Raw genomic sequence first — 22,641 nt, forward strand, 5'->3', positions numbered from 1 at the left:
ATCAAGGCAACGAACAGCGCGAAGGCCGTCACGGCCGTTCGACCCATATGAAAAACCACATGTCTTGTCCTGTACGATAAACATCGCAAGCGTTACGTTTTTGCAGTGGATCACCGGCCTAACAGCAAAACAGCTGGATAGGTGAGCGAGCGAGAACGCGAGTGCGAAAGTCATCTATATGTAAACAGGTGATAGGTGTTTGGCCTGAAGGACGAATAAAATAGAAATAATGATAAGGTGCGGTGACCTCAGAGTTTGTATATTTATGAATGTGTGTGTGTGTGTGAGTTTTTGACAATTGCTTATATACGCGAAATAGGTCGTTGGAACACGAGTATTAGAATCGGAATTTAGAGGGATTAGAGAGCAAAGAGAGATAGCGAGAAAGTACATATCGAAAGTTACCTTTGTAGTATATCATGAGAAAGAAAATCATTTACGCCAGGAATACGTGGGATTCTTATCCTAATAGATATAAATAATAAAATCCCTACTAATCTACGAGTACTCTTAGGAGATAAAGAGATCATGAAAAAGTCGTTAGAGATTTGAAAAAAATTTTAGAAAATTTCTTGAATTAAACAAACACGTTCTAACCTCGTTTCTACTGGTTTCCCAAGTAAACCACCTGTGATCAAACAAGTCTGTTCACCCTGTGCACCAGGCACGCGAGTAGCTTCTGATTTCGAAGTCTCCGGTAAGTGTATTGACTCCTGTAGCAGCAAGAATGCAAGCATACGGCGTAAGTTTCAATGTAAACAGCCGAACGGCGTCAGAACCGATTCGAATTCGCTATGAAACGAATACACGAAAGATCGATAAAGTAAAAGGAGATACTGATCCTTGTGTATTTTCCTTCGCCGCGCGAGCAGCTCGTTTTAAAGCGGCGAGGACGTCGAAATTATGCAGCATCAGTAAGCAAAATCCACGGTCTACTCGAGTCACCCGTGGACTGGCTGCTGAAAAATCGACACTGTGTAAGAGCGAGAGGGTTTCGCCACTTGTTCATGCTTTCTCCTCCTCTCTCCCTTTTCCTTCTCAGTTTCAAATTAGGGATGCTTTCCATTTGCCTGACGTTTGCCACGCCCCGTAGCAGCTCCTACGGTAGCAGCCTGTTCGAATTCCAAACTGACCTGTCCGCTGAACAACCAGCTGCCCTGGCGTGAGGTCCCGTTCACTTTTAAAAATCCTCCATCGAAGTCCGACTACGATCCATTGCTCCCTAACCCCAGAAATCAGACACTGTCATCGGCGAAATTAATATTAATTTTCGTATGGTCCTTGCTCGAAGCGAAATCTTTAACGATTTGTGAAAGACAGTTCTTAGTTTCTTACGTACAATGCGAGAAGCCAATGGTATAAGATGTATTTTCGACATAACAAGATTCAGAATATTTGTTACGTCTCGGACAGTGTTTGTAACAATCACAAAACAAAATAAATTACCATGAGCTGCCAAGAAAACTTAGCCTCCATATAAAAAATCTAATTCCCTACAGTACAGTATAATCCCCAGCAACTAACACATAATATTCCAAACCACTTTTCAAAATATACGAAAGTAAATATTTGTCGATTACAAATAGACAGTGCCAGCCAAACGAAGTTCCCAATGCAGTTCCATCCGTTAAAATGCGAAAGGGTCATCAACAGTACTCGAAGGATTACGGAATCGCACAAAAAGTCCTAAAGATAGGAAAATTGATCAGAATTAATGAATGCCGACGCGGTGGAGGGGTGAATGCGGTGGTTTGCGGAGAAAAGGCGTCGGGAGTGTGTAAGGCGGGTAGTACGGCGGAAGGAAGACGCGGACGCAAGGCACGGTGTAGGGAAAGGCCAACGAGAATATTGAAAGCGGTCCTACGAACGCGATCAAGAGGGCCAATTACCCTGGGGAGAGAGGGGCAGCCAGCGTCCCCCGCGCGGTACGTGCATCGAACGTATTTTATCTACGTGCCTTACGCGAAATACTCGAGGCGCACTCGAGCCACCCGCGAGTGCTCGCATACGGGCGGCGCATTCGAACGCTCGCCCCGTGAATTTACCTGCTCGTTCGTTCGTTCGTTCGTTCGTTCGTTCGTTCGTTCGTTCGAAGAGCCCAGATATACACATAATGCTCGCCTAGCTACCTACGTACGATCCGCAGCCCCATTGTACAGGACCGCGACCCCCTGCGATCAACGTCGCAGCGAACATTTATCCGATCAAATTTTCCCGGAGATCATTTTTACAGAGTCAAGGAAAGAGTACTTTTCATCCCCCTTTCGAAACCACCGTTCCAGCCCAGGTTTGTAACGACGAAAACGTTTTAACCACTCGACTACCTGCAGGGGGTGGTACACGTGGACGAAATTTTTCTGTATGCAAGAGTGTACGGCGGTTGAAATATTATTGGTGGGTTTTTTTCTTTTCTCGAGGAAAGCGAATATACTGGGCTTGTGGTCTAGTCAGGGAATCGAGACGGAAATCGTAATGGTACGGTTAACCAGTCGTGTTCAGCGGTAATTTTGAGTTTCGAGGATTTCTTTGGTGCGGTTTCAGAAATTCAATTTTTGAAAATTACGTTGTTGCTTGATAAAAAAAGCTGCTTGCTCGTAAAATCGGCGAATATTTTATTATTATTTATTATTTTATTATTATTATTATTAGCTCTTTATTGCAGATCAAAGCATCGCAATCCGACTTCCGGAAACACCAACATTTTCGTCTGAACACAATCAAGATTTTCTATTCACACTTCTCTAATCCGCAGTTCCGCGAGAGCGATAACCCGATCGTAATGGGCCGCGAAAAAATTTCATTATTCCAACTTGAATTTTCCATTCAAACGGAGTATAAGTCGTCCATTCTGAATAGCCCGCCTCGCACGCCCCACATTCAAAGAGAACCCGCCTCCCGCCCCGGCACAGACGCGATATACCTGAAAAGAAAACGTTAAACCGTGTTGACTGTGCATAAAGTTTTTTTCAGTCTGAATTCATCTGAGAGACACGTGCACCGGAAGACGTCAGCGTGGCGAGGGGTGGCTCCGGTTAATTAATCGACGGCCCATTCAGTCGATGTTTACGAGGGCCATTGTAATTTCCAGATGAAAACAAAATGGAGGCCCGGGGTGAAAAGGATCTGGCTCGTTGGAGATTAAATTGGCCAGTGGCGCAATCTTTACGGGGAACGGGGACCCGCTGAAATCTTAATTCAAGCTGCTCCGCCGTCGCGCGCCGTTCGAGACCCGTAGCCCGCCATTTCAAAAGCGGTCTCGTTTTCATGAGAACCTTACGATTGTTGTTCCTGCGCGCGCCACGACCGCTTACAAACACGTTACACACACAGTTAGGTAATTATATTTACCTTCGCAGTTTTATTATTTACGGGGGCCGTGAGCGGACCGCTTGTTCTCCCCGCCCCTCGCCATCCACCCACCCCTCGTCACGTTATAGTCGCTCCCTTAAATAGTCCGCGTCAACCCTACGCTGATCAATCACGCGGCTTCGTTCGCAGGTCGATGATTATCGAGCAAATATTGCCCGGCGACTGATAACGATCTACAGGTGCTTCTTGGACCTTCATACCTTTAACCATTGACGGGTGGATGGGAATTAATTTGTGGACACTGCAAGCTACGTTTTTAAACGAATAACTTATTTTAATTGGTCATTCAACTGTGGATACTTCTAAGTCGATTTGTAACTATTTTGTTTGAAATATGAATTTTTGGAAATACTCTGGTTGAAGAATATGGGATATTTTGCTGTCAGAAGAATTACTGGATCAATCCGAACCTGTAGGAAATCTGAGGATTATATAAAATCAAGAAACTAAATGGAGGAGAATACTGAATGATAGATAACAAAATGGTGACGTAGGAAATTATAGCTGTGCCCGTTGTTTTCAATAGATTAACTGTAAAAAATTCGAACCTGCGAGAAGGATTTATTAAATGAAAACGGCGCGTAGTGAAACTTAAAAATTGCCCAGCGGGAAATTTTTCGACGAGCGTAAACTGTCAGGGAATCGACAAGCCGGATTAATTCGAAAATGAACCCCGTAAAGGTTAAAGTGCTTAACGAAGTTTGGTATCAATGTAGCCCGTTAGCCGAGTGCGCGGCTGCCAGGCTGTTTTCAAGATCAAAGGATTAATTAAACGCTTTCTTTACGGGGGCCTCTGTTGCACCCGACCTCACCTGCTGAAATCCGTTTTGTGAAGTACCAAACACGGCGATGGCGAAGTACAAGGCCTCCTCACTCTTTCCGCGATCGATGCGTGGAAATTTGCTCCCGTTCGTATCTACACGGATTGGATTATAATTGGACTTTGCCACGGCCCGGCCGCGACCCTATATATCGTCTCAGAAATGGAATTTCCACGTTCAAAAATCTGGATGTAACTTTCTCTACCTCGATTTTCAAACCCATTTTTCTAACGGACGTTCCACAATGCGCGGGAATAATTTCACGAGCGTGCCGGACACACGAAACTAATTAAAAAAGTTCATTTAATTATACGTCTTCCGTGATTATATTCCTGGATTATAGATGTCTTTGTTTCGATAACTTTTTCGGTGCGGTGCATTAGCGAAGCTACATTTCGAAAATTGTTGCTAGAGTGAAATGTTCATAACGGAAAAATGTTATAATATAATTATACTATTATCTAAGTTAAAATATGGCAAAAAGAGTTAATATTTCACTGATGTAACATTCAGCTTCCGTAGTTATTCGTTTGAATTCTCATTCGATGTTACAAAGAAATCGGAGACAAAATGAAAACGTCGTAAAGGACGAACGAAAGGGGTTCTGCCGCCATTAAACCTACCCTAATCCAATGATTACAAGGCTCTGAAACAATTCGCATTGCCAAACGATCCGTTCTTTTTCAAGGGACAATGGGCGAAGCGACGAATGAAATTGTTATTCTACAATTGGCACTCAAGGATCGCGCGGGGATTGGCTGTATTAAAATATCGCACGATCTCAACGTGCAATCGTGTCGAAGGTTAGCACCCGCGGTTCTCGTTACAACGACGACAGAACGGCGGGCTATAGAAAAGTAACGCAACATATGCGTCGGGCATCGACGTTAAAACCGCGCCATGATGATGACGATAACGATAATAAAGAGGTGGAACCGGGAGGGGCCTGTGAAACGTAACACTCCCGCGAAACAACACCGAGGGTGTCGCGGATGAAACGCGGTTGTAGCGAAAAGAAGAAAAAGAGAAAAGAGTGCGCGACTGTGCTGATCGAGGCAGGGTTATTTCTTTTGTTCATGGAAAAAATAATTTAGAACTGAATAATCAAGGTGTTATCTTAATAGTCTGCGATCAATATTTTAGAAGAAACTTAGAACAGAATTTTAAAAAGAATAATTTTTTGGAAAGATATGAAATAATCAAGAATTAAAGGGTATTTTTTATGAGTAATGGAATACTTTTTATCAGTTGGAGCATTTATTTTTAAAATAATGAAAGAAATTCCTTGATGGAAGTACAATAAGATTCTTATTTTCTTGTAACTTCGCTGAATTCTTAATAGAAAAGGTAAGTTTTTAAATGACCACTATTTTAGAAATTAATATAAATAACTTTATGCTTATCTAGCTATTGAAAGTATTGAAAAATTAATGGTAAAATACAAGAGTTGCATTAATATTCGGTTGTACTCGAAGGAATAAGTGATATGATGAGAATAGCAGTGGTCCAAGGGGATGGCGGGAAAACGTGTCAGGCCATTCCGTGACGGAGAATGATAGCGGAACACGTCGGAAACAATGCTCTGACACCGCGTACGTAATACAATATTGCGAATGGTTACGCGTATCATTATCTGCTGGCCGTTATCACACCGGTACGGCACACTTCGCGCAAGAACTGAAAGAACGATTTCACGGTGCGATGCTCCGGCGTGTCTATCGATACCTGTACCTCAGTCCCTCCTGCGTATTATCACCGAACAGCTCGTAAAGAGGGTGAGATCTGTTAAAACCCAATGAAATTGGGGTAGTTCCAACAGAGGAAAAAATATGGACGCATTGAATCCCCGTGTCACGTTTTTGAGTTGTATCCTCTGTTCAAACATATTTTTCATTTTATGCATTCATTGTGGAAAATAAGGAACGCAGGCCGTTTCTGTAATGAAGTACTATTTTTCGTTGGAAATATTGTAAACTCAGTATGGCTGTTATTACTAGAAAAATACATATAAATATAGTTTATTATAGAACTTCGTTAAGTACAGAAAGCAGTTTTGTGATATTTGATTAGAAAATGTTGAAGCTATTATTTAATAATCCTAGTTCAGAATTAAGAGCTAGTATTATAGTGTTTATTCAAGATTTCATTGATCTGAATTGCTAACTCGACAGTTGCACGCGATTCCGTCATTGTTCATTTAAAATAATCAAGATTCCGTAATACACGTTTTTTATATTTCATAGTTCTACGATGAAAACAGTGATTGTGTCGAACAAACGAAACATTTTTTTCCAGTTGATTTTTTCACTAAAGAATCAGAGCACGGGAATGTGGCACAAACAAAGAAGTCAGTTAGGAAATAGAGACACAGAAGTTAGGAACGCTATTAAAAGATCTCTCACGGTGTCCACGATTTTCCCTGAAGAATGCGCGCTTTCCCATAGAAGGGAACACACCTGGTACCGATGAAAGAAAAGTTGTCACGGTCTTTAAGAGCATTATTCGGCGTTTTCGAGGTTTTTAGAGGGATCCAGTGCGGTCAGAGTTCTGCCTGTCAGCGATCGTTTGGCTCAAATTGACCGCGTTCCCTTTCAATACCGAAAGCTCCGATTGTCAAAGTTCATCGGACTGTGAAAGACATGGGGCGATATTGTATGGGAATTTCATTGGCCTCTACCCACCAATCACGATCCTGGCCGGTAATCGAATAAATAGCGCAAGCGGTCAGCCTTCGAATCAACGAAACGCTTCATTAATCCGCAGGAATACTGACTTTCGAAATGATTGTCCGCCTCGAGTATACCAGTTTTTCATCAGATTCCACGTTACGGAAGAACACTGTCCCTTATTATACCCCTGTGAACACGCTCATCGAATAACGCATCAATTTCTGGCGTGATGTCGAAAATTGTTTGAAATTAGACGATACACGGATAAAAATTAAACACAGAAGCTTCTTTTATATTTTATTATATTTTCACAGATTTAGAAATAAATGTTGTAATTTAGATAAAGAAATAAATAAAATATAGAATAACTGAAGTTACTACATAATGCATTCTTCTTAGTGTCGTGACTTTTTGAAGAATGAAACCACCCTTCAAAACGCAATTCTGCAACTATTAACATGGAAGCATACATAGAAAAAACAACTTCCGGGATACAAACAATCTCAGTGAAACGTTAATAAATTTTCCATTAGAAAAAAAGAAACAAGCTTACATTTTATGCACTACGATCAAACACCGGTAAAAATGATACAAATCATCTAATCATGACCTACTGACACGAAAGTACGACACTCAAAAGATCCCATTGCAATAAATCGAAACGATTGCTATCATTTTCTCGAAGAATGTCAAACCAATCGGCATTAGCCGTGGAAAATCTCGATCCTCCGAAAGATAAGAGAGATGAGCCGGAACTCGGCGGGCGGCAAAGGCCACGCGAGCCGAAACGCGGCGCGGAGCGGATCGGAGCGGAGCAGAGCCGCAGCCTGACGATTCCGCTTGTCCCTAGGACGGAAGTGACGTCGCAGGCACCGACGGAAATTCGTACTGGAAATTCCGATGGGTTCGAGAGGTCGAGGAAGGGAGAGAAGAGGGCAACAATCAGGGTAGACCCGGCATTACGCCCCATTCATCCCCTGCCGCCGCCCCCTTACCACTCTCGAACCGTATTTGGCTGACAATTCTTCATTTGCGTGCAGCAAACTCTACAGAGCGGCCACGGTATAGCGAAAGGTTTAAACGGCTCGCAAAAGCCCCGGCTAAATTTGACTCCAATTTGCCGGCTCATTCGTGCAACGATCGGAAACAAAATGCCTCGGCCGTTCAATTTTTTTCACCCCGCTCGCCGCCGGGTCCCCTCTTGTTCAACGTCTCTTTTTTTCCGTTGATACCTCTTGCGATCCGCTGACCGGACCGGCCCATCGATACGCGCTTTTCCAAATCAACCGAGCATTGTCTTCCATTGCGAATTTTTGATGCGACCTCGATGGCGACACTCACCCCCTCGATCCCTTCCTTTCTTTCCACGCTCGTTCCACAGGATTTTTTTTGTTCGCTATTTGATATAGAATTTATTAGGTTTCCGCGTAAATAGGCGCAAACCTGTTTTAATTCGAAGGATTTCGTTACGACTCGTTACAAACACGTGTGATTAACGAGAAGCCATTTGTGATCAGTTTGAAGGTAGCAGCACTAACTCACTGTTTCGTGTAATTAATTATGTAAAAGAAATATTGATTGTGACTTACTTTTTTATATTACGCGCCAATATTGTAGGATGTGTTTGTGACTTTGTGATTGTTGATTCTTAGAATTCTTGATTGATTTCCTCGCGCAGGCTTGAAGACATTGCTACGGCAGGGTCAGGTGGACATTTCGTACGGCACAGTTAGGTGTACATACCGCATACACACACGACGACGTCACTTGGGCGGTATTGTCAGAAGCTGACTAGCCTACCATCCGGGAATACGAAATTCGGTGGTTCCGCGATATTCCTGCGCCACCGACTTACCGGCGGCACTCGTCGCGTGCAATCTCCGTGGGTGCGTGACGCGGTCCCCAAATATTTTCTTTCCCCACGCCCGGCTACGGCCAATCCGACTCGGCGAACGGACCCCCGCGGATTGTTTCTTATTTGGCCGGCATTCCGCGACGATTGTCCGTGAACGCGTGCGTCTTTGAATGGCTTTTTTCTATTGCTTGAAGGTTTTTTATGTGAATTAATTTCTTCTGGATTGTGTCTCTTGTTTTTGGTGTGTACATTTTATATTGTTACGATAGATTCGAAGGAAGCATAGTAATTTAGATTAATTTAAATTTAAGTGCATAAGCGTAAGATGTAATCTCTTCTAGATGGTATTGACATATTTATGATTTTGGACTTTCTATATTAACTCATTTTTATTGAATTTTTAATGCAACATTTCTTATTTTACGTTAAATAAATGATTCCCTTACTACAAATCTTCGAAATTCGAGTTCCGTACGTAAATATTCATTCGACAATTATGACCTATTTTTCCAAGAGCGTTCATTTCTCTTCAAGTTCCATAATATACATCGCAAGAATATGAATACTTTTAATGAATGAAATAAATGATAAATCTGCGTCTGATTCGAATAAATTTTAAATGGTAGTAAATGAGGACACGATTTTGCGAGAGAGAATTACTGATAAATATTAACTCGTCGATGACTTCTTGCAGATAATGAAAAATTCATTAAAATACTTTATGAAACCTTCATAATAATTCGCGGAAAAAATATCTCATTATTTCTAATACTTAAGTATTTAAACAGCTTTTTTAATGATCATAAAATTTGACTTTAATATTTCTCAATGAATGCTTAATGTAGTAAATATTTTATGTATTTCATTAACTTGCTTAATATTTCTATTTAACAACAATTTATCGGGAATAAGCTCACCCTTAGTCTCCTGAAGAGCTAATATCCCAAGTTTGGAAAGTCGGGTGCTGATTCTCGTAAAAGCAGTACCCCATTGAACGCAGCATATCTGGAAAAAAGAGAATAACGGTAAAAAAGAATGTTCAACTAATATCAAGAATTAAAAGGAAGATTGTGTCATTTAATAAACTTCGTTTATCACCACTATAGATCGCGAATGAATTTCCTTTGGAAGTGCAAAATACCTTGATTAAGTTCGTAAAGACGGAATTACAGAATAATGTATAGTGAACAAGCCATACCGCGATCGAACTTAAATTTCCCTAACTTTCGGCATTGGGCCCTTTTGCACGGATCTCCGTAATGATATTTAATGGGCACACAAACTGCGATCCATGTTGCAATTAAGGGCATCCCAAGACTTCAAAGTTCTTCTTATATAATGCATCCACATTAAGGGTTCTATTGTTGAAGTGGCGAAATTGGTTCATGGTGGCTGGTTAATTAGTTCATTTTAATTAACTTTCGGCAACGGGGAATTTAACCGCAACTAGTTTCCTACATCAAAAATATGATTACGCTCGGTGGAGAATGAATTCTTCATACACCATTATTTATGCATTCATTTTCGTTCATCTCACGACGAAAATATATAAAATTCACAGTTGTGCCATTTTTAGAAGTATAAAATATTCAACAGATTACTTGTATTTCCTATTATCAGAATCCTACAATATATTTATAAATCAAAATAAATTACAAAAATAAATACTAAAATAAAAAAACGAACAATTACAAGTCATGTATATCTAAGATTGATGCTCGCTCGAAATATCTGCTTTGTAATTAGTCAGAAAAAATGTCGACACTTCGGCGAGATCAGATGCTCATATTTCGAAGACTAAGTCGCGAATAAATGATTGAATCACTCAAACCGCAAGAGATCAGCGCGTAGTTTCCTTTTAATTAAGCAATCAATATATAATTTAACTTCATCTGCTGAAGGTGTCGTACATTTCAGAGAATCTTCGTCCATAAAGGGTTAAGGGATGATTATTTTCGATTACCAGTTTACAGAACGCATTGCAAAAGCAAACAGTATTAAACCTATACAAGAATTAACAAACATTTAACAATTAACGTTACAAACATACAAGAATCCGTTGAAAAAAGGAATTCAATAATTTTTCAAATACTTCCTACGACGGAGTCAAGAAAGCACTCGTTATCCAGCAGCCAGACATCGTTCACAACCAGAGAGCATCTCGTCGCTCAGGTGGTCCAATTTGAGGCGACGCAAAGGAGATAAAGGAGGAACAAGCGACGGGTACGAGACACGAATCGGACAGTGTAGAACGAGGAGGGCGGCTAAGGGGGGTCGGTGAGGAGAGACGCACGTAAAATTGATCCATATTAATAAGAACGGGCGGTTCGCGTTGCCGGATTTTTGCATAAATTTGAATCGGTGCCTCGCCGCGGCTCGCGGCAAGGGTTGCGAATTTGAATAATCGAGAATAATTCCGAAGTTTTCTCGCCGTGTAAACGCGGTCCGGGCGTAATCAGCGCGGGCTTCGAAACATTTCATGATGTAACGTTTCCCGCGGCACGGATGTGCAGCTAATTAAGCACTCCCCGGCCGGCCACCGGGCATCGGAAAAAAATACGGTTGGCTCTACGAATTTCCTTCCAACCCCGGCCGTCCTACCCCCGTTTTCTTCGTTTTGTTCGTGCGCTTCCACCCTTTTCGGTTTGGTGCCGGGCGCTGGCTGAACGGGGATCCGTCGTGTTTGCGATTTTAATGAATCTTAACCACGTGATGTCTCGCTTTCTGTTTCGACCGTACGCCGTGTCCGAGGTGAACACGCCTCTGCCGATGTTTTTGTCTACGAGTGATGGCAATTTGCTGCTGTAGCAATAATTTACGAATAATTGTGTATTAATCCTGAAGAATATTGTATCCCCTGTGGCAATCGTGACTCCGAGGAAAGAAGAAAATGAAAGGCATTACAGTGTTTATATTATTACGTGATTACTAATTCACCATTTTCCATTTAACAATACATCTGTTCCAATATTCATAGGAACTCGAGCATTATGTCTTTTTACTATTTTTTGATTCTTCGAAATGAAAATAACCTTAAAACGTTACTCTATCTCGAATAGAATTCTCTGCTATAAGTAGCGTATAATCTAATGAGATTATATTAATCTAATTGATAAGAATGTTACAAGTTCTTGAAGTTTCCAAGGATCGCAGGGTTCTAAACGCACACTGGTCCCTCGGATGCAGCATCGGTGGTTGCGCGTTCGCGAGTTGCGAGAACACGCAGAACGATCGCAGCCTGATTCCCTATCGCAAGAAGGAATGTGCCACACTGTTGCATCAGAGAAATAATATGCGGCCGTGTACGGGGAACGATGCTTAACAGTTTTTATCTCGGTATGCGGTAATCTGCGAGAGCGCGGCGAGGCGAGTCGAAGCGTGGTGAGGCGAGGCGCGGCGGAGCGGGCGGCACTCGGCATCGTTCCTTCGCCCGGCAGATTAAAGCGAATCTTATTATATCGAATGACGAGATCACGTGATCAATCACAAAAACACACAACGGAACTGTCGTGTCTCTAATATGAAGCGGAGGAAGACAGCGATACTCGGGGAGCGGGCCACCCGTCGAGAACGAGGAATGTGGAACTGTACCGACAGGGCCGGCAATGCTCCTCTCTTCGCCCCTTATCGATCATTCCCTCCATCCACGATTAAACTTTCTTAAAATCCGTTTCTGAACCATGATCATATTTACATGATAATCACTTAGAAATTTTCATTCCAATCTATTCAGCCGAAGAAGACGAGTTATCTCATCTTTTGTATTGCACCTCGTTCTTCGTTAACTCTTCGATGTTCTCAGCATCCTTAATAAGTGATGCCCTTATAAACATTATCCCAAATTCTCCTCTACAACATTTTGCAAACTAGAATTTCTGAAACTACCGAAAATGCTTTCCATAAAAAACTGTAATCTTCTATCGAAGTTTTTAATATTGAAAAAGATAAACGCCACATATCAATGTTCTATCGTTTGAATAATTAAATTACTCGTTCACAGCTGTCGACTGTATACATCGAAGCTTGAAGTCGCTATTACTATGTTCAACCGCAAAGGGCTGATAATCTTGAAACAATTTAGCAGCGCCAGTCACCGGTAACCAACGTGTCAAACGAAAATCCAATTACACGGGCCCGGTAAAAAGAAGCATCAACGATATTCCCAGCAAAGATTGAAACCAATTTCTCCGCAGCCCGATGGTCGGTGCTCAAACTTTCACGAAGAGACAGATGTAAAAATCCTCCGGAAAGAACTCCTCGCTACAAAATTCACCCGTGACCCGTCCGCCAACATTCGCTCGCGCGTTGTCCCCCGGCCGGTCAAACGTTTAATTTTTTACGCGGTTCACTCAGTTCCGATCGAGATCGATGCCGGGACCTGTTATTACTCCCCGTAACGGCCTATTTACGACACCGTGGACGCCTCTCCCGCGCCGTCACCCCTTTCCACGGCGAAATGAAATTTTTTCTTTCACGAAATCCTGTTACCACTGGGACTACTAGCCCGGTCTCCCTTTCGATCTCTCTCTTTCTCTCGCCCCCTCTTGTCCTGTTATGGTCTATCCCATTATAATTCCGGGCATGCACGCTCGTCGTCCGTACGTCCTCCCCAGAGATGGGAAGAGTGTAAAACGTCGGACACCTGGGCAGAGAGTTTAGCCGGGTATTGTCAAGAGACAAATATGAGTTAATACGTCATCCAGGGACCTATTCAGGGCCCAGCGCCGACAAGAATGGTGATCACGAATTGGCCGGCGTATAAATGTGTTTTAATTGTTCCCCCTGCCCTCCCTCCACCCTTCCTTTCCTCCCTCGTCCCTTTCCCTACGCCCGAAACCCCGTCCCGCTCTTTCACCACGGCTCGTTTGGCTCTCTCGGCTCTCTAGCCGTGGACCCGTTTGAGGAATGCCACTGACGAGCCGAGGATGTGGAACATAATAAGAGACGGCGTTAAAGAATTTTCTATTATCTTATTGTTGCTGCATGGCCTTTTGTCCGATGATACGTGCCAGCTTCTAAAGAGGTATTCGGTTGAACCCTGTTTTCCTTCGCGATGATTTCGCCGAGATTGCCCCGGGGGCCATTGTAGTCCGAAAGGTCATGCTTTTCGATTGTTCGGGACTGCGATGGTAATGCTGGGAGTTTGGGTAATTCGACGCCAGACGGCAGGAAGTATTCGCTGTTTCTACGTGTTACTGCGTTCTTTGGACGAATTGTATTATTATATTAACCCATTTGCATCATTTGTGTATATATACGCTCAATTTTCCTGGTCGCTATTATTTTTTTCATATTTTCTTATCATGCAAATGGGTTAATGACACATTCGTAGTAGCTATAATTTTTCTATGTATATACTAGTTAGTACAGTGTCATTAATTCAGTGAAGATACTATTGTTAATAGCCGTGAAGAATTTCCTTAACGAAGATTTATGTGTATAATGATTTATGTAATGAAAGAGTATGATTTGTTAAGATGATTACTTAAATGGTTACAATTATTTAATTACGGTTGTAGTTCATAGAAAAATTCAGGAAACAGTGACATGTGACACTTTTGAAATTCGTTTATGAAAATGAACATTTGCTGAAATGTGCGTATTTCAGAAATTATACATAATCCTTTTCAGCAGCTATTAAGTTGTACGAAGTAGCGATATAATCTTCATTTAGAAATATATGCAATTCTGATGTTGATAGATCGATGAAATTTCGAGCGAATGTCTTCATAAAATTCCCGGGCTGTTGCGGGAGAACAGACAGCAGGGATTTATATACCTCGAACATCATTTTCGGACGTCAGTGCTCATTTAAAGTGGCATTATTTCAACCTCTACACTTCAGTTATGAGCATCGACCGTTTAAGCACTTTCATCTCGAGCATCGTTCCTGTTTATCACGGGACGATACCTCGGGGCATCGACGATCATCTTGGGGGAAGAAGAAAAAGCGATTCGCAGAATCCTTTGGGGAGGAGGAACGAAAATAAAATGAAGAGCGCCGCTATTGATGCGACTCGATTCACTAAATAACTATTTCCGATGGAACGTTCGTTCTAAGAAACACCGGTTTGGATCATGTTTCGCGGAAACATTGAATATTTCAAACCGCAGTCCTCATGTTGAATCAATTGCGATTACACTGAACACGACGCAGTCGATGCAATGAAGCGAGAAATTTATGATAAAATCTACTTCAATATCCTAAGAAGAATCACACGTCAACATGATATATCGCAATCACTATTTCACAATCTTCAATTTCTTACTCTTTCAAACACCTTCGTATACTCAACAGCTCAACGACGTCCAATACAACCATAACAAATTATAAAAAGAACAGTACATCAAAATAGAAGGATTACAAAACTCCCCACACAAATTCAAGCAAAGACGCATACCAAAATCCTGTCTACGTTCATTTAACTGAATATATGCCCATTCACGTGCACGTGCATATCCAGGACTGCATGTCCACGATCCACAGACACAAGGACGCGCCTTGGAACGCTTAGCGTCGTATCTTTGCATTGACATGATGGACGGCCGACGTGGAATTAACAATCTTATCCGGTCATTAATCCCGACGTGGGCATATAATGGCCGGCTACGCGGACCCTATTAATTAAATTAGGTTTATCTAGGTTCTTTCGCATCGGTCTCCTATCTCTTGGGACCGTTCCACCAATTTCCGTCCTGTGAAATCAGTCGATCTCCGTCGCCAACCCCGCGACCAGCCACGAGGAACCAAAAAGTCATCAATTTTTGACGTGGATAAATACAAACTGGGTCGTGTCCGGTTGCACCCGAGATTCGAGATTCTTTCGACCGGCGGACGAAATCGGTCCGACCTAGAATCGGGCCACGAACGGGGCGCGTACGCCTTGTGAAACGAGAATGTGGCTGGTGAACAAGAGAGATATAAATTGTCCGTTTATATCGCATGCTCTCCTATCCTCTGGGCCGGCTGATCGATTAGCCTGCTGGTCACCGCCTCCTTTTAATATCGACGGTATGATACGCGGCCTAGGACACGATATGGAAATTTAATTACGGGATTGTCGTGTTCCGAGGATCATGCGTAGCTAGTCGCGTAGGTGGACATGGATTTCAATCCCAGACACCACGGTTGTTCGGGCTCTTTGTCTCGTACTCATTCGGAATAATAATCTGGGGTAAACAAGACCATGTGACTGTTACGTGGAGTTTACGTTCGAAGCATTTGTCGAAAGTCTAATTATTTCGAATGCGAAATTAGCGCATTTGTAGTTTTTGTATGGTGTTCGTAGGTATGCATTATAGTAGTAATTACAGTGATGGTTGGTATCAATTAATCTGAATTTATAACAATGATTGCATATGGATTTTATATACTTACAAATTGTAAAATAAGAAAAATGGATTTAGTAAGTGGGTAATTTGATAAATTCTGTAATTGAGTAGATTTCTTTTTGATAGTTATTTGTAGAAATTTGTCGACGATAATGGGATTCGCATTAGTATCTGTTGATTCCTAGTAATGACAATAATGACGTGCTTTCGACGGACACAAAGTTATTAAAATCATAAGGGAACGACATAAGAGTGATATTAATACCTGCAAAATGTCGAGTACGATAATGATAGTAATGATGATATCAACAGTCGAGACGCGACGAGTTTTAAACTGCGTTATTATTCGATTATTATCGTTATCGTTGTTATTATAATATCATCATCGCCATCCTCGTCATAATTATTATTATATTACCTTTATTATATAGTGCTCATAAATGTAATCGGGGGTTCCTACCCAGTTTATGCAAAACAAAGAATTTAATCCTAACGAGCAACTGACACAGAATAAAAGAAGAGTTTACTACAACATCGAACTGTCCCGTTACATGACAACGAAGTTTCTGCATCTGTTTACCATGGAAACCTAGTAACCTGATACGAACTGTATTCAAATGGAAAAAACAATCACTCAGAAGCCTTGTGTGTAATAGGTCAGTTTCCGTTTTCTCGATTAATTATCAATAATAATTCGTCATTGCGCGTAACTGATCATAACTATAAACAAAAAACATAGCGACCCCTATCGCCCCTGTGCTGGTCTGAAGTTCTTCTAGCGTGCAACGCAGAGTACGTAATTCCGTGCTCCGCTCCGCTGCGTCAGATCACGAAGTTCGATTCCGACGGGGATTAACAGGCAGAGGAGACGGATAAAAAAAAGAGTACGATAATAATGCGGCGTAAGAGGTGGTAATGGGCAGGAAACTCGTGTCCTCGAGAAAATAATCTCGGGGAGATTAGGCGAGTCGTTTAGTGGAACGGCACGCTCCATTCAGATGCAAATGTCTGTCAACAGGTACCCGGGCTCTGTTCTGTGCTTACGCGAGATGCGCTCTTTTGAAGCCCCCCCGGGTCATCCCACTTCTTCTCCCTTTCACGTGTCGGAAATTTTAAAAACGATTAACCCTTCCGACGCTAAGAGGCTTTTTACCCGGGAAGAATACTGATTCGTCGGACCTGAAACCACTCCGAACTCTCCGTCAAGGTGTTTAACATTGTTTCGACGTGCGGGCGCACGGATAGCGTCCGTTTCGACGAAATTGTTCGTCCAATCGAACGATCGGGAATATCTTGAGCACGGATCGTTGCATTCGATTTTCTCTTAACGGAGAATTCATTCTGTTTGTTTCTTTTGCAGTTTTCAAATATAGCCAAATGAATGAATCAAGTAAATCAAATAAATTCAGAAATGTTAATTTGACTTTGAAGTGGCTAGAAATTCGATGAATATAATCTACAGTTCATTTGAAGTGAACAATAAAGAATAAAAGTCTTGTTCTACTCATTTCGGGGATGAAAAGTACATCCAAATCAGAACATTCGATAAAACTAAAAATCTCATAAGCACGTCTGCATTCAAAATAATGCATTTGGCATAATCCCTAAAAATCACCTTTACAGGCTCATCAAGAATAGAATATCCTTCCGAACCTTACACATATCATTAATAATCCACAAACCGACTAAACCTACATCTTCACGCAGATGCACAATTCTACTAGAATATTGTACAGTGTTGAAAATTCCATTTTCACGGACACTTTCGCGATATTCACCAACTAAGAACATCGAAAGACTCCCTTGTCGGTTCGAACGCTATCAATCGTCCTTCTCGTCTTGCTTAAGGACCCTCGAAGACTCCGCGACACCGTCTCATCCCCCCTTTCCACGATTATACGCCAGAATTTCCGAGAAAACAGATGAAAATCTCGCACACGAACGCGAAGGCGAAACCAGTCGCGTTTGCCGCGTTCCTTGTTTCGCTCACCGCGCCCCTGTTCCGTTCCGTTCCGTTCGGTCGACTTTCGAAGATCGTATCTGCGTATACGTGGCCGCGCTGGTAACGGGCTAAAGGGGCGACTAATGCGTCCCGACGACTTCTAACGAATCTGCCGTGCGATTTAAAGGAGAGCCTGTTGATGCTGCAGCCGAGCGAGCCAAGTGTTTGCAAAGCAGGGGGGAGAGAACGGCCGCCTCCAGTCATTGGAATAAGATTAACAAGAAATCGTATTTTGCACCTGCGCGCACCGCGTCGGCCTACCTCGCCGATGTTTCTACTCTACGCCTACAATTACACTATTAATCTCGATTTATTGTGCCGGATAATAAACACTCCCGTGTCGAATCCGTCTACTCGGAACACGGGACCGGAAAGGACTGTTCGATCACTGTAAAAGATTTGTTACTCGTTGTCTTCGATGGATACAGGTGCCAGGAAATAAAGAATTTCTTTGTTTCCTTCGCTCTTGTACCGTGGGTAATTACCATGTATCTTAGAATATTATGAAGAAGTAATTGAAGGTATTGTTAAAAAATATTATTACCTTTGAATATATAGATCCTCGATAAGTTGAACATAGGAACTTTGTACTTCGACGATTATAGAGCGCAATCAGTTACAAAATAGAAAATATATTATCTTTCTTGTCCAGAATAATTAGAAAATCTCATTTATTGCCACGGATACTGTCGAAGAATCTTCAACCACAGCAGTGAATAAACATCTTTATTATTCATTTCTCAATAAGAGTAGTTCATACAATGAGATTTCTAATTAATCGTTAACAAACGAATAACAGGCAGATACAAATTCTCAAAATATGTTTAACTCATAGAATCCCCAAAAGCCAGACTCACCGTCACACGCGAATCAATAAATTCCTTTTGATTTCCACGGGAACGTCTCCACATCGACATACCAGCGGTACATTTGTTTGTAAATAAACCCCGCGTAAATTCGTGCACGGTGCCAGGCGGATCCCGATGGAAGATCGCCGACACCCAGGGCCTTGGTGAACCGTGGAAGCATAATTTTTACGGTGACCTCGCTCAACCGAGAAGAGACGCAGGTATTTACGATGGCACTCGACCGGTGACATGGGTTTCTGAGACCAATGAATTTTAATTCCTCCTTGGCCCCGGAGCCTCATTCTTCGGGTACCCGGGGCCCCGTGGCAGCCCCGCTGCGACACCAGAACGATGATTTAATATTTTAAGAAAATGAGGGGTCCACCCTTAATTTAAGCTCGCCGTAGATGGGACCGTGTTCCTGGCAGCGGGAGACCCAGAAAGCCATTACCCAGATATTCGATTCGACAGTTCAGAGGATGCTTTCGTATATAGCATCCCGCACATCCCCTCCCACCTCCCCAGAACCCACCATTCGATCCTCCATTGGTCCTCGTCTTCTTTCCTTTTCAATAATCCCTCTTCACGAGGCTCACGATGCACCGGACACGCGATCAAGATTCGTAGATTTCGTGTATAACGACGGAGATGGACGCCATTGCCCAAGGAAGTTGACCGTTATCGGGGGAAACGGCGGCACTCGAAAACTGATCGGTTTATGCGGGCCGGATTTACGTTTCCCCCGGACTTTTAAGAAAATATTACGGGCCATTGAATTACCGGTACACAGCGAAGTGCTTCACATTTGGACGGAACTGTGGCGGTACGCGAGCGCTTCGCTGTGTCTGCCACCGAGTTTCGTCGAATGTCAATTTATAGTAGCTTATATTTATTTTTGACCGTATGGGAACTGCTCGGAGAAATTCTTCGCGAAGGAATGTATGCTTGTGATTTATTAGTGTCGTTTTGCAGGATGAACCTCTTTGGAACTCTGATGCTAAGTCGAATTGGAGAAACATTCGTGCGATATGCTTTACTGGATTTCGTACGGGGTGAGTCATGAGGAATAGTATATTTAATTATCTTATCGATAGAAACGTTCGAATTAAATGTTATATCGCTTTAAATTGTAAATGTGGCAATAGAAATGAATTTTCTGGTTCGTGTTATTTCTTTTGGGAGTCGTCAAAGTCCTTTGAAAGTCGAGATCATTTCAAGGTCATAGCACACTGGGTCACCAATTTCACATTCGTATATTGAGAGTAAAAACTTAATTCATATCGTTGTATCATTATAATATCGAATGTAAGGAGGCCATTCATTTTCCAAAGTAATCAACACCGCAAAATAAAAAATTCAATATTTTAATGAAATTACGTACGTAAAAAATTCGTAACGTTACAATTTGAAAGAGGTTTAGAAAGTAAGGGTAATAAGTTTAACCTATGATGACTCAGATATGGAATTGATTATAGGGAGAAATTGAATGCACACACGGAGAGGGAAAAATGCAGTGATGGCTACAACGACGGTCCGTAGGAGCACGCATTCCACGCACGTGAAGGGCCTCGAACACGGGGCCTTAGGACTCGACTCGACGTTGTGGAGAGGGTGGACGGTCGCGGCGGAAGGGGGAGGGGACCGCGACAAAGGACATTCTAGGGGGCGATTCCTCCCTCCCCTGCATGCTTTTTTCTCCCTTTTTCTCCTTACCTGAGAGACCGCGGGACCACAGCGTCTCGACGTTGCCGGTTCGACGACTCCGGGGTCTTGTGCCCTGCACCTACAGGCCTCGAGGGACCTTATCTCGGGCCCACGCAACGGCACGTCATGCTACGCTATTTTTTCCCTCTCTCTTTCGATTGATCGAAGTTTATGAAAAACGGATGTCATCACGGTGCTTTGACTTCTTTCCAATCAACGTATTCTCCTTTCTTTGATCTTTCGCTTGATAGATATTTTACACAGCGTGTTGATACTAATTGAACATTTTATGAAAGTTCTTGATACAACACGTAACGATTTAATCTTTCACGCCTTCTATTATGTTATTATTACCGTTCACTGACATCTTTATACTAAGCACATATATTTTTGGTTTCTTTCATAATTTACTGCAACCCGACCTAAAAGGAAAACGAATTTTAGCATATTTGGTTATTAGCAGAATTGTACTTCGAAGTACCTTCAAAACTACGTTCTTAAAACAAAAATCAAATCAAACATTTCAATGTCCATTCCAAAATCTCGCAAAGAAAGGCGTCAGCATGGCCGATCGGACGCAATCGAGCAGCTCCGGACTTGTCCCTTAAACGGCACTAATTCGTTAGCGAAGTCAAAGAGCGGGTTTGTCTAAGGCGACTCTAACGATCAGCGGCCGTGAGCAGGACGGCCCTAGCCAGCCGGCCGGACAACCGGTATTGCAGCCGAGGGTCGGCGGATACACCCAATTCCTCGTCGATGTAATTGAAACGTAACCCCATTGTTAAGGCGTAATTGACTGACACCGTGCAGCCTCTGGCTTGCCTTAGCCGTGCTGACTCGATCCGATCGAGCCCGCGGCAAAAACACCAATCAGGATGCCGCGGGCAAAAAACCGGCCCGGTAAAACGACTAGCTTCGCTCTCTAACTTCCCTCTCGGCGTCCCTGTCGCTCGTCCGCGCGCGTGGTCTACGGAGCGCTGATCTCGGACGGCCGCTTCCAGAAAGGGAGAACGAACGATCAGCTCTCGTCACCGCGACAAAACCGTTTCCTATTCCATCCCCTGCCTCGAGGAACCAGGAGATCGCCCCGACCTTTTCGATCAACGCCGCGAAACGATTCCGCTACTGTAATTCCGTTTATTGACACTGCATCATAGCCAACAGTTCATCATTCCTAGTGATATTGGATGACCAACTTATTTTATTTATGACTCTCTGCATATGTACAGTGATTCGCTGTTTTTAGGTGTCTCACTGTAGATCTATCTTCGGTCTTTGATTTACTCTGCTCTGAGTGTTTCTCCCTTGCCCTCTGTAGGTACCTAATGTATAAATTCCCAAACATTATGAAATTCAGCAGCATTCTAGATCCAACTTCTAACTTTACGAAATCTCGCCACACTTCGCTGGATTTTTTAAATTAGGCCAGTAGATGCGTCCCATTGTTTTCGACTGGGCAATGAACAAAACCCTCCGCTATCAGGCCGATCGGTGGAAAAGTTGCGTTACCGTTAGGACGAGGCGGCGAGGTGGTCAGGTTTCACACGTGAAATCGTCGCAGATGGTAAACACCGATAACCGGCACCGCGGCAAGAAAGTGTCGTCTTTATGCGTCGAAGAGAACGTTTCGCTTGGCGATTATTGTCCGCGGAGCACCGGCACCGCGATCCAGATCGCAAAAAGTTAATAAAGATCTTGGGAACCGCGTTCGCTCGCCGCGCGATCACCGTGCCGTGAACGGTCCCTCCCTCTTTTTCTCTGCAGACATCCCCAGCAACGTATGTCGGCGCGCGGTATGTAAACCTACATCGTTGTGATCGTTAGAATTTTTTAGCTCTCGTGGTGCGATCGTATAGGATTCGCCATTTTCGAGATAAGTTCGTGCTCGTGGAATGCGGTTTTCGGTTTATGAACGCAGTTACGTTGAATTGTTGGAGTTAATCGAATGGAAATGAAGGTTGCAACAGTTGGGCTTGTAGTCCCTTTAGATTGGGCTCCTTCGCTTTTTCGGAACGTTTCAGAAAATTCTGATCTTACATGA

The 22,641-nt window shown here is 42.8% G+C and overlaps 1 protein-coding gene and 1 long non-coding RNA gene across 2 annotated transcripts in view; both read right to left on the reverse strand.

Moving 5' to 3' along the window:
* LOC116430945 (uncharacterized) overlaps nucleotides 1-8,715 on the reverse strand; it is a 211,816-nt gene extending 203,101 nt beyond the window's left edge. The window contains exon 1 of the mRNA XM_076367637.1: nucleotides 8,449-8,715. The gene's annotated coding sequence lies outside the window, so the exon portion shown is untranslated. The remainder of the gene's footprint in view (nucleotides 1-8,448) is intronic.
* A 946-nt stretch (nucleotides 8,716-9,661) lies between these two features.
* LOC116430820 (uncharacterized) overlaps nucleotides 9,662-22,641 on the reverse strand; it is a 165,599-nt gene continuing 152,619 nt past the window's right edge. Inside the window, exon 4 of the long non-coding RNA XR_004235795.2 lies at nucleotides 9,662-9,719. This is a non-coding gene — a long non-coding RNA (uncharacterized LOC116430820). The remainder of the gene's footprint in view (nucleotides 9,720-22,641) is intronic.

Source organism: Nomia melanderi, chromosome 5 (genome assembly GCF_051020985.1).
Source record: "Nomia melanderi isolate GNS246 chromosome 5, iyNomMela1, whole genome shotgun sequence".
Classification (NCBI taxonomy): domain Eukaryota; kingdom Metazoa; phylum Arthropoda; class Insecta; order Hymenoptera; family Halictidae; genus Nomia; species Nomia melanderi.